This window comes from Alligator mississippiensis, chromosome 4, assembly GCF_030867095.1.
Source record: "Alligator mississippiensis isolate rAllMis1 chromosome 4, rAllMis1, whole genome shotgun sequence".
Taxonomy (NCBI): Eukaryota; Metazoa; Chordata; order Crocodylia; family Alligatoridae; genus Alligator; species Alligator mississippiensis.
Window position 1 is genome coordinate 110791822 of NC_081827.1, and position 15009 is coordinate 110806830.

At 42.9% G+C, this 15009-nt stretch overlaps 1 protein-coding gene across 1 annotated transcript in view; it reads left to right on the top strand.

The window, feature by feature from the left end:
• The first annotated feature begins 982 nt into the window (after positions 1-982).
• DGKI (diacylglycerol kinase iota) overlaps positions 983-15009 on the top strand; it is a 186758-nt gene continuing 172731 nt past the window's right edge. The window contains exons 1-2 of the mRNA XM_059726475.1: positions 983-1098; positions 12274-12369. The gene's annotated coding sequence lies outside the window, so the exon portion shown is untranslated. The remainder of the gene's footprint in view (positions 1099-12273; positions 12370-15009) is intronic.

The window sequence follows — 15009 nt, forward strand, 5'->3', positions numbered from 1 at the left end:
GGATGTGTGTGTTGGGCTCACAAAAGGAGAACTCTTCTCAACATACTTACACCTGCTGCTCTGACCAGTCTAGCTGAAGGAAGAGCCTATAAAATGTTTTAAGTTGTTGCCAGGAGACCATACCATCCTGATGTGTGCAGTGCAATAATTTTGATAAGCCTACAGTCCAAGGGCTGCCTAGTGTTATAGCAGCAGCTTGTGAACTGTCAATGGAGGGGATAGAATTTAAGGCTGAACTCGCATGGTGGGCTGGGAGGATGTGGGGAGCGTCTGGTGTAAGGATACACAGCCCTTGGAGCCTGGGAGGACTTCTGACTAATGCTTTAGCTAGCATCTATGGCATTTGCAGGGAGTCACATCCTTCTAAGTTTGAGGATTTCTGCAACACAGAGCCCAAAGAGGTAGAGATGAAGTAATGGGGAAAGAGACAGGAATGTCTCCTTGAAGTAATTCATCAAAAAAGCAGTGTATGATATTTTCCTGACCACAACAGTATCAGTTTTCTATGTCAGGTACTTTGCTGGTGAGGTGGAAGACACTTTTCACTCAGTTGTCTGAATAAAAACCACAGGGTATTGTGTTCCTTTTCTGAAGATCTCTTTTCATCCCTTTCAGAAAAGTAATTTTATATTTAGTGAGCCAAGTAGTCCTGATATCAAAGAACAGGGATTTCTGTTTAAAATCTATGCTAAGCTTGGCCCAGTAGATTTTTGCCAGCTAGTCTGGGGGTTTGGGGTGGGGACCGGCGGGGGTAACTGCTCTGCATAAGAACATTTTTGGCTATCAGTCTTGCCTTGTTCCTTTACTAAGCTGCTTTTGCATCCTCCTTATGCTTTTTCTGACTCCTCATGGGCTCTCCCTGTTCTCAGCAGTACAAAATAACTTCTACCACTAGTTCAGCCAAACTGAAATGTAGACATGTTGCTTCTTCAGATTTCTAGAAAAAAAAAATCTATCTCTGTTTGTTGTTTTTTCTTTTCACCTTGCAGGAAAGCAATCTCCAGGTCAGGCCTCCAGCACTTGGCCCCTGTGCATTCCCTCAACATCGCAGTCTCCAATGGGCCTGTGAAGGAGCCACGAACAGCACTAGAATGGACTGTAGGTGTTTGTTTTTATGGCAATTTATCTGAACAGTATCTTCTGCCAGTGCTGTCACTCTTCATTTATTTGTGTGTGGATTGTCATCAGCAATCCCTCAATTCAAGGATGATCTCTACTATGGCTCATTGATGGGTCTTGAGGTGTCTTAAGAGTGTGAATAAGTTAGGTGCAATAAGAGGGCTGATGTTGGCTACATTAGGTCTGGTCATTATGAGGTGCTGAGAACTCAAACCTTGTTCCAGCAGAGTGCATAAGCATGTGAATATTCCCATTAGTCAACAGGACTGCATGTGTTTAAAGTTAAGCATGTAGCTATATCCTTTATGAGCTGCTTGCTCAAGTGCTCAGCATCTGATAGGATCAAGCCCTCACACAGGCAACGAAGTGTGTGTTGTGTGTTTGAGAGATTTTTCTTTCCTTTGGAACCTGTTTTTGTGCTTTAGGTAGAGATAATCTATATATCAAGACTGGATGGCTTTCTCAATAGTGTTCTCTGTCCCAGCCACAAGTGCAGAGGCTAATGATTAAATTAGATGATCTCACTAGTCCCCTCTGACCTTAAAATCTGTAGGTGAGCATAGAGGAGAGTGTTAAAAAGTTGAATTGCCCCAGAGTTTGCGAGAGCCAAAGGAAAATCCAAAGGTATTGGATTTACAAAGACCTAGATCTTGTTCTTCAGGAAGCCTTTAGAACCTAATCAGGAAGGTGCTTAAACACCCACTTTTCTTTAATCCCAAATCCTGTCCTGTTGATGTCAGTGGGACTGCTCAGATGATGTATTAGACACAGGCAGACTTCAGTGTCTTCCTGAATTGTAGTTTAAATCATAGCTTCACTCTTGAAACATAGCATTGTACAACGCACACCTGCCCAGATGACTGCTCACATAACCCCCCATAAAAGTATGCCAGTGGAACTCATGGCTCTAGGGAGGTGTTACATGCAGAACATTTTTGAAAGGTTATTTGGATTAATTTGTGTTATGCTTGGAAAGGACATTTTTGCAACTAGTCTCTCTGCTTTCATTACCACAAGACAGTATTAACAATGTCTATAGCAGCCCCATCAGTTCTGTCCTAACTTTCCTTTAGTATTTCTCTTGAGGGTGATTCAGAGACCTTCTGTGTCACATATTGCAGTGTCTGATATCATGGCCAGAAAGTGTTGCTTAAACTAGTAGAATAAATGTTTCTTTCCTTATGTGTCTATGGTGATACCTGAAAATAATTCCCTGTCCATGTTCTTCATTATTAGTAACGCCACGCAGGATATTTGTGGTTGTCATATTAGAAGTAGTATGGGGTACTAGCTTGGGACTCAGGAATCTTGAGTTCTATTTTAAGCTCTGCCATCGGCTTCCTGGATGAGGTCAGATGAGTTGCTTTACCTGAATGTCCTTCTGTTTTCCTATTTTGAAAAATGGGGAAAATGTTACTTACTCCCTGTAAGATGCATTGATAAAGTGCCAGTTGATGGTAGAGGTTTCCTTTCTTTCCTCACATGTGTAAAAATTCTTAGCTTCGTTGGTCTCATACAGTCGCATTTTTTAAACTTGCTATGCCTTTTGTCACCCTTTGGCTTGTCTTTAATTTTCTGAGGCAAGTGATTTTGTACTATAAGATACAGGCTGGCAACCTATGTCCTGTGGGCCAGATCCAGCCTGTGGAGACTTTGGATCCAGCCTGGAGCTATGGCTTTGGTGGCATTTGGTGGTGAGGGGATTCTCCCTGCACTGCACTGCAGTGTACCACCAGGGGCTCTGGTGGAGAGGGAGCTCTGTCCATGCTGTGCCCCAGTTGAATGGCATGGACACTGGTGGAAGGGGGCTTTCACTGTACCACAGCTGTGTGGTGGGGGAAAGCAGTGGTGGTAGTCAGGTCCTATCCCCTGCCTTCCTCCCTCCAACTTGAGCTGTGTCATTTTGCACCTCCATGGGAAAGGCATCCCATGTTATAAAAGCAACCCCAAAGATGTCCTGTGTGCATTCTCCCAAAAGCTTATGCATCACTCCCACCTGTGACTGGTCCATGATGCCAGCTACCATTGTCCAATTATTAAATGTTTAAATAAGTGCTTTTGTGCTTCTTATCATGCTGCCCCTAAGACATGGGAGAAGCTACCCATAAACTGTAAAGCTACTTCATTATTCTTCCTCAATCCTTTCTTAAAACTCTCCCTTTTTTTGATGCTTCCAAAAAACTAGTTAGCTCCTGGTGCACTGATACCTCTAGTGATCATGCTGGCCAACATTGTCTCATTGTTTCATGCTGCTCTCTGTCTTCATCCATTTGTTGTCTCATCTTTATTTTAGAAGCAGGGGTCATCTTTCTATTTGGTGCTTGTGTGGCCTATAGGGCTCCTAAGTGCTACAGTAATACAAATAGCACATAACAGTATGCAGTGCATATCTCTGCAATATATTGTTTGAAGGGATAGTCACATAGCTCTATAACTGTATGACACACATCCTTTAAAACAGTGGTTCTCAACCATTTTTGTACCAGGACCCATTTGTAAACATTGATGGACAGTTCTGAGCCTCAGCCCCCAGCCCTGCTGGTGCCCCTCATTCCTGACCCACAGCTCCCTGTCTCTGCTGATGACCCTTGGTCCCAAGCCACAGACACCTGGCCCTGCTGGTGCCCCTCACTCCCGACTCACAGTCCCCTGCCCCTCCATGACATGTTGGTGTCCATCACTCCCAACCCGCAGCCCCCTGTCTCCCCCCAGCCCTGCTGGAGGGGACCCCCAGCTGCCCTATCCTGCTTAGGCTGGAGTGCAGTGGCTGCAGCGGCTCCAGCTCATGTGGATGGCAGTGGAGTGAGTCCAGCCCTGGCATTGACTAGAGGGAGGAGGAGGAGGAGAGGCCTGTGGTACCCTCCCCTGCCCTGGGCTGGGGTTCCCATGCCATGCTAGGCAACCTGGTCACATCCCCTCCTGCCCTCCAAGCAGCATCTCCTGATTGCCCTGCCCCTGCGAGTATGGGCATCTGTCTCGGTGCCACCGGCTCAGCTACGTAGCTCCCTCCCACTCCCTTCCCTGCTGGAGGGGCAGGCGCCTTCCCTGCTGGAGGGGCAGGCCCTGATACAGCCTTGGCACCCAGCCATCTTCCCCCAGTGCTGGCAGGCACATGTCCCCACCTCGCATACCCATCCCCTCCACACTCACACACCCCCTAGACACCCAAGCCCTGGACTCCAACCTCCACTCCCCATATACTCACTTGCATCCAGCTGCTGGGGCTGCACATGCTGCTGCGTGCGCACATGCATGTGCACCTGCTGCCTCCAATCACCCCAAGCAACTGTTTACAGGCTCTGGAAGGGGAAACCCATGCTTTCCTGAATTTTTCTGGGACTTGCTCACCACCCTTTCAAATATTCTCGTGACCCACTTTTGGGTTACAACCCATGGGTTGAAAAACACAGCTTTAAAAAGGCCTTTGAGGAACCTATGAACATACTTTGAAATAAGTAGCAAAATTCAGGTTTGGACTCTTAGGTGTATTCTCTGAATGGACAGTTGCTATTTTAATCCTCTGCTGCATGATGTACACATTTATGGAAAAGTCCTGTATAGCTGAACAGGAATTAACCCTATAGGACCTAATGGATAAATAACAGATTTATACTAATATTACTCTAAAAACCATCACATTTAACAGAGGATGATAAAATACTCCTATGATTTTGTTTTCACCCCATGCCCTCATTATAATATAGTTTGGCAGGATTATTGTATTTTTTTATATACAACATGCCTCCCAAATAAGACATGCACCTTCTTTTGGGAAGACAGAATGAAGAAAAAATTTCTCTAGAGTCATGGCTAAATTCTGGCTGCGGGGGCAGGGTCTGCTTATCAGCATTGCTCGCTCTTCCCTTCCTACTCAGTCAAAAGCTAGAGGTTTAACCGTGTCACAGTTGCTGCCAATTTGGCAGTGGCTGTGATGAGGTTAAACTTCTTGCTTTTGGCTGAGCAGTAAAGATAGGGTGATTGATGCTGAACATGGGACTGCTCTCCTCCATGTGGCTGGGATAGAGGAAGATGTGGCAGCCATTCCAGTGCTCCTATGCCTCCATTCCAGCATAGATATCAGGCTTCTCTCTTAAAACATGCTTCTCAGTTTTGGATAGCTAATTTTTGGGATCAGATGTATGTGGTCTGCGATATATACAAGACAGATTTAAAATGTCATATATAAACTCGAATCCCACTGGCATTCACTAATTGCAACACTGGTCCTGATGAATGCATTTCTTTTCCATATGAATGCCCTGCCTTCTAAATTATCATTTCATATCCTAATTTGTACACCAAATTATGTCTCTTCCCATTAAACTTTCTGCAAGACTAAGTCTTGTAATTGGGAACTAAGTATGCGAAGGCATACATCATCAGATGTTCACATGAGGAAGGAGAGCCCTTGGGTATGTATGTTCCATTGCCCATTTAAACTAGCCTACTCTTTAGTAGTTATTGTAACAAATAGTAGTGACTCCCTAAATTTTCCATAGAGTTGAAAATCACTGACATTTTACACAGAAACTGTCTGAAGGAATATTTTTATGATTAATGATCATACTTGCTGCTTCTCCTTCAGCATTGTTTTTTTTCTGAGAGAATTCCTTGAAGAGAGATTTTTTTCAAGATGGTTGCGATCTCTCATTCTCAAAGGGAACGAGGCTACTGTAGCTTAACAAACATGATCCCCTTCCCCCTTTCAAATGGCTGTTACCCTCTGTTGTTTCCAAATGGAGTGAAACTAAAATGCCTTAGGTTAAGACAATAGCCTTTGGCAGTATAGGGAAGTTACCATCTTGGCTTCACTCATCCATGTTGAAGAATGTTTATTATGCAGCTTTTACTTAAAGATACACTTTTAAACTTTTAAGTACTCAATGCCGTTTTTATCTCAGTCTTCACAGGCTAGGTCAGCTTCCAGACTATAGCACCTGGCAGCACAGTTTGGGGAGGAGGTGAACAGCCAACAATAGTGAAAGAACAGGTTAGGGACTATTTAGAAAGTCTGGATGTGTAGAAGTCCATGGGAGTGGACATGATGCACCTGAGGGTGCTGAGGGAGTTGGCTGATGTGATTGCAGAGCCACTAGCCATTATCTTTGAAAACTTGTAGTGGGAAGAAGGAAGATCTAGGGAATTAGAGACCAGTCAGCCTCACCTCAGTCCCTGGAAAAATCAGGGAGTAGGTCCCCCAGGAATCAATTAGTGAACACATGGAGGAGGCCTGGGGTGGCATGGACGCTAAGGCATTTTGTTAACCATCCAGAGGTTGCAAGTTCAAGGCCATAATGGACGTGTTCATGGCACAGTGCCTGGCAGATTCTAATGAATCTACACATTTTAAATACCATATCTCACAAGGACATAAGAAAGGAAAGCAGCTGGAGGAGAAGGTGATTAGGAATAGTCAGCATGGAGTCACCAATGGCAAATCATGTCTGACCAAACGGATTGCCTTCTTTGATGAGATGACTGGCTCTGTGGATGTGGGGAGAGCAGTGGATGTGATATACCTTGACTTTAGCAAGGCTTTTGACATGCTGTCCCACAACATTCCTTCAAGCAAGCTAAGGAAGTACTGGTTAGATGAATAGACTGTAAAATGGATAGAAAACAGACTGGATCATAGGGCTTAAAGGTTTTTAATCAATGACTTGATGTCTAGTGGGCATCCAGTATCAAGTGGAGTGCCCCAGGGGTCAATCCTGGGGTCAGCTGTGTTTAATATTTTCAACAACCTGGAAGATGGCATAGAGTGTACCCTCAGCAGGTTTGCAGATTACACCAGGCTGGAGGAAGTAGCAGGTATGCTGGAAGATATAGCTAGGATTCAGAGAGACCTCAACAAATTGGAGGATTGGACCAAAAGTAATCTCATGAGATCCAGTAAGGATAAGTGCAAAGTCCTGCACTTAAAGATGGAACAATCCCGTGCACCAGAATAGGCTGGGGACTGACTGGTCAAACAGCAGCTCTGCAGAAGAGGACATGGGGGTTCCGGTTTAAACTGGATATAAGCCAACAGTGTGCCCTTGTTGCAAAGAAAACCTATGGCGTACTGGACTGCATTATTAGGACGGTTGCCAGCCTATCGAAGGAAGAAATTATTTCCCTGTATTAGGCACTGATGAGGCCACCTCTGGAGTAGTGTGTCCAGTTTTGGGCCCCTCACTACAAAAAGGAGGTAGACAAATTGGAGAGAGCCTAAGAGAGAGCACTGAAAATGGTTAGGGGGTTGGGGCACATGACTTACTAGGAGAAGCTGATGGAACTGGACTTATTTAGTCTGAAGAAGAGAAGGCTGGGGGGTGGGGGTGGTTAATAGCAGTCTTCATCTATCTGAAGGGGGTTCTGAAGAGGATGGAGCTGGACCGTTCTCAGTGGTGTCAAATGACAAAACAAGGAACAATGGTCTCAAGTTGTAGTGAGGGAAGTTTAGGTTAGATATTAGGAAAATCTTTCCCATGAGGAGGGTAGTAAAGCACTGGAACAGGTTACCGAGAGAGGTGGTAGAATCTCTATCCTTGGAGGCTTTTAAAGCCCTGCTAGACAAAGCCTTGGCTGGGATGATCTAGTTGGGGATGGTCCTGCTTTGAGCAGGGGGTTGGACTACATGACCTCCTGAGGTCCTTTGCAGCCCTCATTTTCTATTATTCTATGATTGTATATGTGTATGAAGACTGATATGTGCGGCAAAGGACAGGGAATTCAGTCTTCACAGCTGTAGTGAAGGGAAGCAGCCACAGCATCTTGATGGCTCTGGCCCTAAAAGTTAAAATAAAAATAGTTGTTTAAGGTGGATACAACATATCTTCAAATTATTAAATATTTCATATGGTAACACAGCTTTGGGTTTCTTTTTTAATCACATATGACATTTGTAAATTGTTTTTGTTTTGTTTTCTAATGTAAATTCCCAAACAAAAACTGTGAAAATGGAGATAAGGCTGAGAATACATATCAGCAGTTTAAGGGTAAGCAGGGGCTTTGTAACTGTCCCTAACTAGAAGAAGCCAAAGATAAGAGTTAAATATGGCAAGATAAAAAGGAGCAGCCAGTGCACCCAAACAACTTTATCTCTGCCAGGTATTGACACTATGAAAAAGGAAAAATGGAAAAAAAATGGATTTTTAAAAATTGATTTAATTTAATCTAGAATTATAAACTGAGATGTGCACAAATCATTTCTGTATGTTTATTTCATGATGTCATGATAGGGCTGATTTGATAGTTGGCTTAATTTATCTGCCTCATATATTTGAACATTTTCCCCCCCATTTAAATGGTTTATTTAGAAATCCTTTTATAATAATATGAAAGTTTATCCCTGATGGGAAAGCTCCATTCTCATGGTTACAGGCCATGTTATATCTCATTTTGAATTGAATGTTCAGCCAGCTGGATGATCCGATTGGCTGAATATCCACTGCTGCTTGATGCCACAAATTAAATGACACAGGCTAGTTTGCATTGCCTTTGAAACCATTCTGGCTGCAGCTTGTGGAAGTAGCCAAAGGACTTTAGGAAAACAGTAATGCCTGCTTTGTTTCCTTCAGCATTTTGGGGTACCTCTTAAGGCACAAACCAAATTTAGCAAGTTGAAAAATGTGAACAGTGGTTATGGTCAAATACATATAATTATGATATTGCCCTTAAACTCTGCTCTGTGAATCTATGTTTGCATTCACCTTGGAGCAGAACATGCACTGTGTTTTCTCATATGCAAAAAACAATCTGCATGCTAAAAAGAACCTTGCTTTCTATGTCGGTAGTACAAAACAAGAGCAAACAAGTGGAAGGCGCTCACCTGAGGAAGTGGAGCAGCAGGTATCTGTCACAACAATAGCAGCTACCTCTGCTACAGTGTGTGGAGGGGGGGGTGGGATTTTCTCTCCATTTACAGGATGAGTAAAAAAGATCCTTACAGATACAAATACCATATACCTACTATGGACAAAGCAGAGCTCCAACTTTCTTTGCACAATGATGCGTAAACACCAGACAACCAAATATTAAACAGGAGGTTTTTGCCTTTTCCCAAATTGTAAGTAGAATTTATTCCTGCCTTATTCCCACGTGTTATCCATTCAGAGTGAAGATACATATGCTAAACTTTGAATGTTGGACATTGTTGGGGAAGAGGGACAGGACAGATTGACATGGATATGCCCAGTTTACATACTCTTTCCATTAGCATGCACTCTGTACCACTGTGAGAGACCAGATACATGTGGTCTGACCCACTGTGGCATTTCTTTTGTTGTTATATGAACCAAGCCAGCCCAAATCAGCAAATACAAAACAGCTCATACAAGACAAATAATTAAGAGTCTGCTTGAATCAATCTTCAGGATAAAAATATCTGTGTGTAGAAATATAGTAATTTGGACTCTGCTGTCCTTTGTGGTCTATCTTATGCAGAAGGTTGGGATAGATAAACATATTGGTACCTTTTAATTTTATAATCTATGGGTCTGATTTTGTTTTTATTGTCCTGACTCTTATGGAAAAGGCCCAGCTGCAAATTTTTAGGCAGGGATGCTGATCTGTTGAAATCTGAATGTGTTTCAGGAACACAAAGTTCTTGTCCAAATTTATGAAAAGATGGGATTGAAACGTTTTGTTTGAATAAAGTCAAAGCACTTTTGTTCACTTTATCCTGCCGACTTTTGTATTATATTTTACTACAGTTTATGAGATGTTATGTTATATAGTATAAAAGTCAACAAGATAAAGTCAACATGATACTTTTTGACCTTATTGAAAGAAAATGGTTCAGTAAGATAATTTAAATCAAGTTTCAATTATTTTTGGAAATTTTGTTTCACAGGAAATTTCAACATTTTGTTCTGATTCAGGATTAAAGGAAAATGTGGAGTGTTGAAATATCTGGTAGAACTTCAAGAGCTTTGACCAACTCTGTTGTGAAGTCAGTTACGCCAATGGAAAGTGAGTGCCAAAGTGGGTATAAATGCTTCCAGGTCAGAATGGTAACACGATATATCCATTTTGCTAAGATTTAAATGACCCCACAAGACACAAGGGAACCAAATTTTAATGTCAGAAGGTGTCATTATGACCACCCAATCCATATTTTAGTATAATACAGTCTATAAAATGCAAAAGAGTCCAGTTTTTAAATTTATACTTCTATTATAAATTCAGGCCATATGAATCTCTGACCCATTCAGGAACAACAAAGAACAAAATCTAAATTGGTCTTAACTGGGTTATGGAAATAGGCCACTTTATCTTTAGAAACCTTGACTAGAAAGTCATGGGGAAATAATGTGAATGAAAAAAGGTTTTAATCTATTTTGCTTCTTTTTATGGACTTCTGATTCCTGATTAAAAATCATGTCCCAGGAGCTGTGTGCTTTCTTGCCTGGCTTGCTAAACTTATTCTCCCAAAGCACATGCTTTTATAATCTACATGATGTAGATTTATAATCTAGGTCATCATATGAACCATGATTTGTTGTTTGCCATTAGTTACTTTAGTAAGGAAAGTGTCTCATTAGAATACTGCCTTTGACAAATTTCTACTTATCCAGTGTGGAAACATCACCTGTTCTGTTGTCTCATTGTTTCATTTAGTTCCCCATAAACTGGGCAGGGAATTGAATTTCAGGCGTTGCAGGATGGAGAGATAATCACTGTCATCAGAATACCAGAAGCCCGGCTACTTCTGGGAGGTGGTGGGGAGGTGCCAAGGAAAATGCCTTTGCTTGCTATGCTCTGGCACGAGTGCTGGGGTTTGACAACCCTTGATATAGATCAAGACAGTCCCTGCTCTAATAAGTTCATATTTTACATGGATAAAGTAGACAAAGGGTAGAAAAGGAAAGAGAGGCTCAGAAAGGTGAAATTACTTACCCAAAGTCATAAAGTATGTTGTGACAGTGAAATAGAATCTACATTTCTTGACTCACATGTTGGGGATGATATTGGATGTAATGTTATCCAAAAGTTTTCTGACTTTTGTAGGCTGTTTATTTTATAGTTATGCAGCTAAATATGGACATGTGGACCTATCACCATAAAATACTACCCTTTTCTTCCACTTTCCTTTCAGGATTTTGACCTACTGTCTTACTGTAAATCAACCCCACACTACTGATAGATGCTTACATTCTTTAAATGCGAATTAATATTGATCTGGTTATTGTGAATGCATTTGTATTGGAGAAATAAAAAAAAATCTGTCTGCTACATTTCTCTTTTAAAAAAGCTGTACCTGAAAAATCCTCATGGTGAGAGGAAAAAAAAAATGCATTTCATCACATTAAAACTGTCAAGGGTATTTAAAATAAATGATTTTAACCAAAATGGCTATTTCTAAGCATCCTGCTGTCAAATGCCATCTGGTTGGAAATCATCATCATTTGTGACTTTGCAATGTGGGAACCGAATGTCAGAGACTGTCGATGCATTTTCCATCATGCTCTAATTTGGGTTGAGCAAGATTTCTATTTATTCGCTTTGCTCAAATATGGTATGGTAATTTTATGATTTTTGGTATTAAGCCATCATTACAGTAGGATGGAAACTGTAATCAATCTGAAACCACATCTTCTGGGGTTGAGATTTTGTCAGTAACAAGGGTCAAGCTTTATCAGTACATATGGATTTTCAAGGGGAACCCACGTGCTTCCCAAAGTGTTTTGGATGATTCTGATGTGTTCTCTCTGAATCACCCAGTTAACCACGAATACACCAGCTTGATTTTTAGAGGCAATGAAGGTCCTGATTCCTTTTGCCCATCTGTTGCGTTTGTGGCCTATGTCAAAAGAATTTTTGGGCAAGCTTGTTTAATTATTTCTACCTATCTAGGCCTCTCTGTCCCTCAAATTCTCATCTCCCTACACTTACATCAGCTAAGAGTTTAGTGATATTGTCTTTTATTTTAAATATTGTTTGTAAATTTCATACTCATGAAAGAGAGGAACTGATTGTATGAGCTAAACTACTGTGGGAAGATGTTCAATGTGGTGTCTTCTGTACTGCTTAGTCAAAACAGTCCTGATCTTGGTTTTCTTATTAGCAGAAAGTCAGTCATAACACACTGTTGCGTGATAGTTTTCTGCAGTGGAACAATCTGACAGGTGCATAAACTGCTCCACAGACCAATTTAACATCTCTTCTTAGGAAAATGCGGTGAATGGAGAACATCTGTGGCTGGAGACCAATGTTTCTGGGGACCTGTGTTACCTGGGGGAGGACAGCTGCCAAGTCAAATTCGCGGTGAGTGATACAATATCAGATTTCTGTGTGGCAGACCCCCCACAACTTCTGTTTCTCCACCTTCCTCCATCCCTCCCAAAATAAGGCTCAGATCTGAGTTGTGGGCTGAACCAAAATGGAATAGAAAATCAGCTGTTTATACAGCCCTAATTTGTCCCCTCTCCCCATTTTTTTTCTTTTTTGGTCAAATAAATTCACTAATAGTATACAAAACTTAGCTTAGACTTGTGATTATTTACTGGGTCTTTATTCAAACAAACTCCCACTAATTTCAATAGAAGTGGCCTTCACAAAAAGTCAGTAAAGGCTCTTTAAAGGTTTAGCTGTTGGAGATAGCATAGGCCTTTACAAATCCACTGCACGTTGTAAGTCAGTTGTGTGACCCCACTTTTACAATGGGGTATCTCCATAGGCAGATCCAAGATTTTGAAAGGGCAGTGCAGAAGCAGCAACCAGCACTGCAGGGGTGGCTGCACCCGTTTCCAGCTTCTTCCACCTCTGCACCAGGGCATGGAGACCCCGCCATAGGAAAAGCAGCCTGCATCTTTATTTATAGGAAGAGCAGCCTGCATCTTTATTTAAGTCTCTGAAGCTAGAAAGAACCCCCCCTGCTGTTGGTAGCCCTTCCTTTTCCAGCCCACTTAGTAACACCTCCTCCCCTGCCCTCCCATTCCCCCCTCTTCCTCTCTACTTATACCTCTGGGTGCAGGAAGGGGAGGACCACTCATTGAGGCAGCTGTCCCAGCCTCCCCTGTCTTGCTTCAGCCAGGGATCCAGGGACAGTGGTGGTGGCAAATTGATTCTCTTGGCTGCTTCCAAACTGGCAGGGAACACCTGGGGGGACCAGCAGGGAGAGGGAACCCACCTGCTGCCCCTGCTGCTGCTGTCCCTAGTAGAGTCCGGCTCTTCATGTAGCTGTTCCTTGCAGCCCTGGCTCTGGAGATGGGGCTTCCTACACAGCTGCTCCCTGAAGTCCTGGATGGAGCAGAGCAGGAGTGTCTCTGGGATTCCCCTGCCCCCTGGTCAGTCTGGGACAGAGACAGCAGCTGGCAGACCTCTCCTTTCTGCAACCAGAGGCCTAAGTAGAGAGGGCAGAGGGAAAGTGCTACTGATCAGAGATGGAAAGGGAGGGGGTGCTGAGATAGTGGGATTCCTTGCTGTTCCCAGGACTTAAAGTCCCTGTTTGCTGCTCCCATGATCCAGACTACACAGGGGATCCAGGCTTCTGGGTCTATGGGGAATTGGAGCTGCTGAACTACACTATGGAAAGTGGGATGTGACTGCACCCCATCTGGATCCATCCCTGGGTATGTCCACTGAAATCAAAGGGGTTGACCTGACATACAGCCGGACTCAAAGGAGTGATATTGATCCACTGACTTCAGTTTTCTTTATGAAATCTTTGTGGATGTTATATCTGAATGCAGCCAACAGGCCCAGAAATGTGGATTTGTATTTAAAATACTTCTCTGTTCTTAAATGCCTGGCCTTTTCTTGACCTGACTGAGATTCTTTTCTATTTTAAGGTTTAGTGTATTAGCTCCTTTTGGAAGAGAAGGTGAGGAGTATCTGCTAGTATAACATAGTGTAATATATGCAAGTTTCAGGTATAGGCAAAAAGAATTGTAGATGGAGTTTAGAATCTGTTAACTCTAATCATGTTTTGCTCAAATCAAGGGTGTCAAACATCTGGCTTTGCATGCCAGGTGTGTTGCATGGAACTGCCCTCCCACCCAAACTGGATCAAGTACCTGTGGTGTCTGCTCTGGTTGGTCTGGGACTGTGCCACACAGAGGGCCTGCTGTAGCCAGTTCAGGCCCATGCTGCATGCAATGCCTACCCCAGATTGGCTGGAGTGGGTGCTGTGTGTGGCACACTTCAGGATCAACTGGAGTGGACACTGGATCCAGCATGAGTGTGGGACCCAGACTGGCCCCATGAGGCTGCCACATACAATGCAGGTCCTGAAGTGGGCAGTGTGTGGTGCGTGTCCTGAACTGGCCAGGGTGCTGTGTGCGGCTTGTGTGTTGGGTCCTGCACACAGCGCTGGTCTGGTGTGTGCCTCAGGTGGCATGTAGGTCAACTTGAGACCCATAGGAAGCACCAAGTGCCAGATGATGGTGCTCTGCAAGCCGGTTCTAGCCCATGGGCCATCTCTTTGACTCTCTTGGATTAAATTGATCCATTAAACACAGACTGCTTTTTTTTCTATGGTGGAACTAGTCTCTTTATACCTCTTAAATGTTCTTCGGTCCAGTATTTTTAATGGAAGAGTGGCAAGAAATAATTAAGCTATACTTGCATTCTTGGAAAAGCAGTATAGAAATTTTCATAAAAGTTAGGTCATAGCTAGATATGAAGTCACCCTTTTTGAAATAAGGAGCTGATACTTTGTATAAGTTGGAAGAGATGGGAATTACTGGGAGAATGATGTAGCCAATAGTCCTTAAGTACTATCGATTGGAATTGGTATTCCAGCCTCCTCCATTCAAGAAGTCAAAATCCTGGCTTGTGAGATTAAAAAACAACAGCAAAAGCAAAAGCGTGTGGAGATTTATTTTGGGGGGAGTTTGTTTTAGTTTGTCTTTTGGGTATATTTGCTTTATATGCCCAAACCTTTTTGTAGCAAACGGGAAGGCT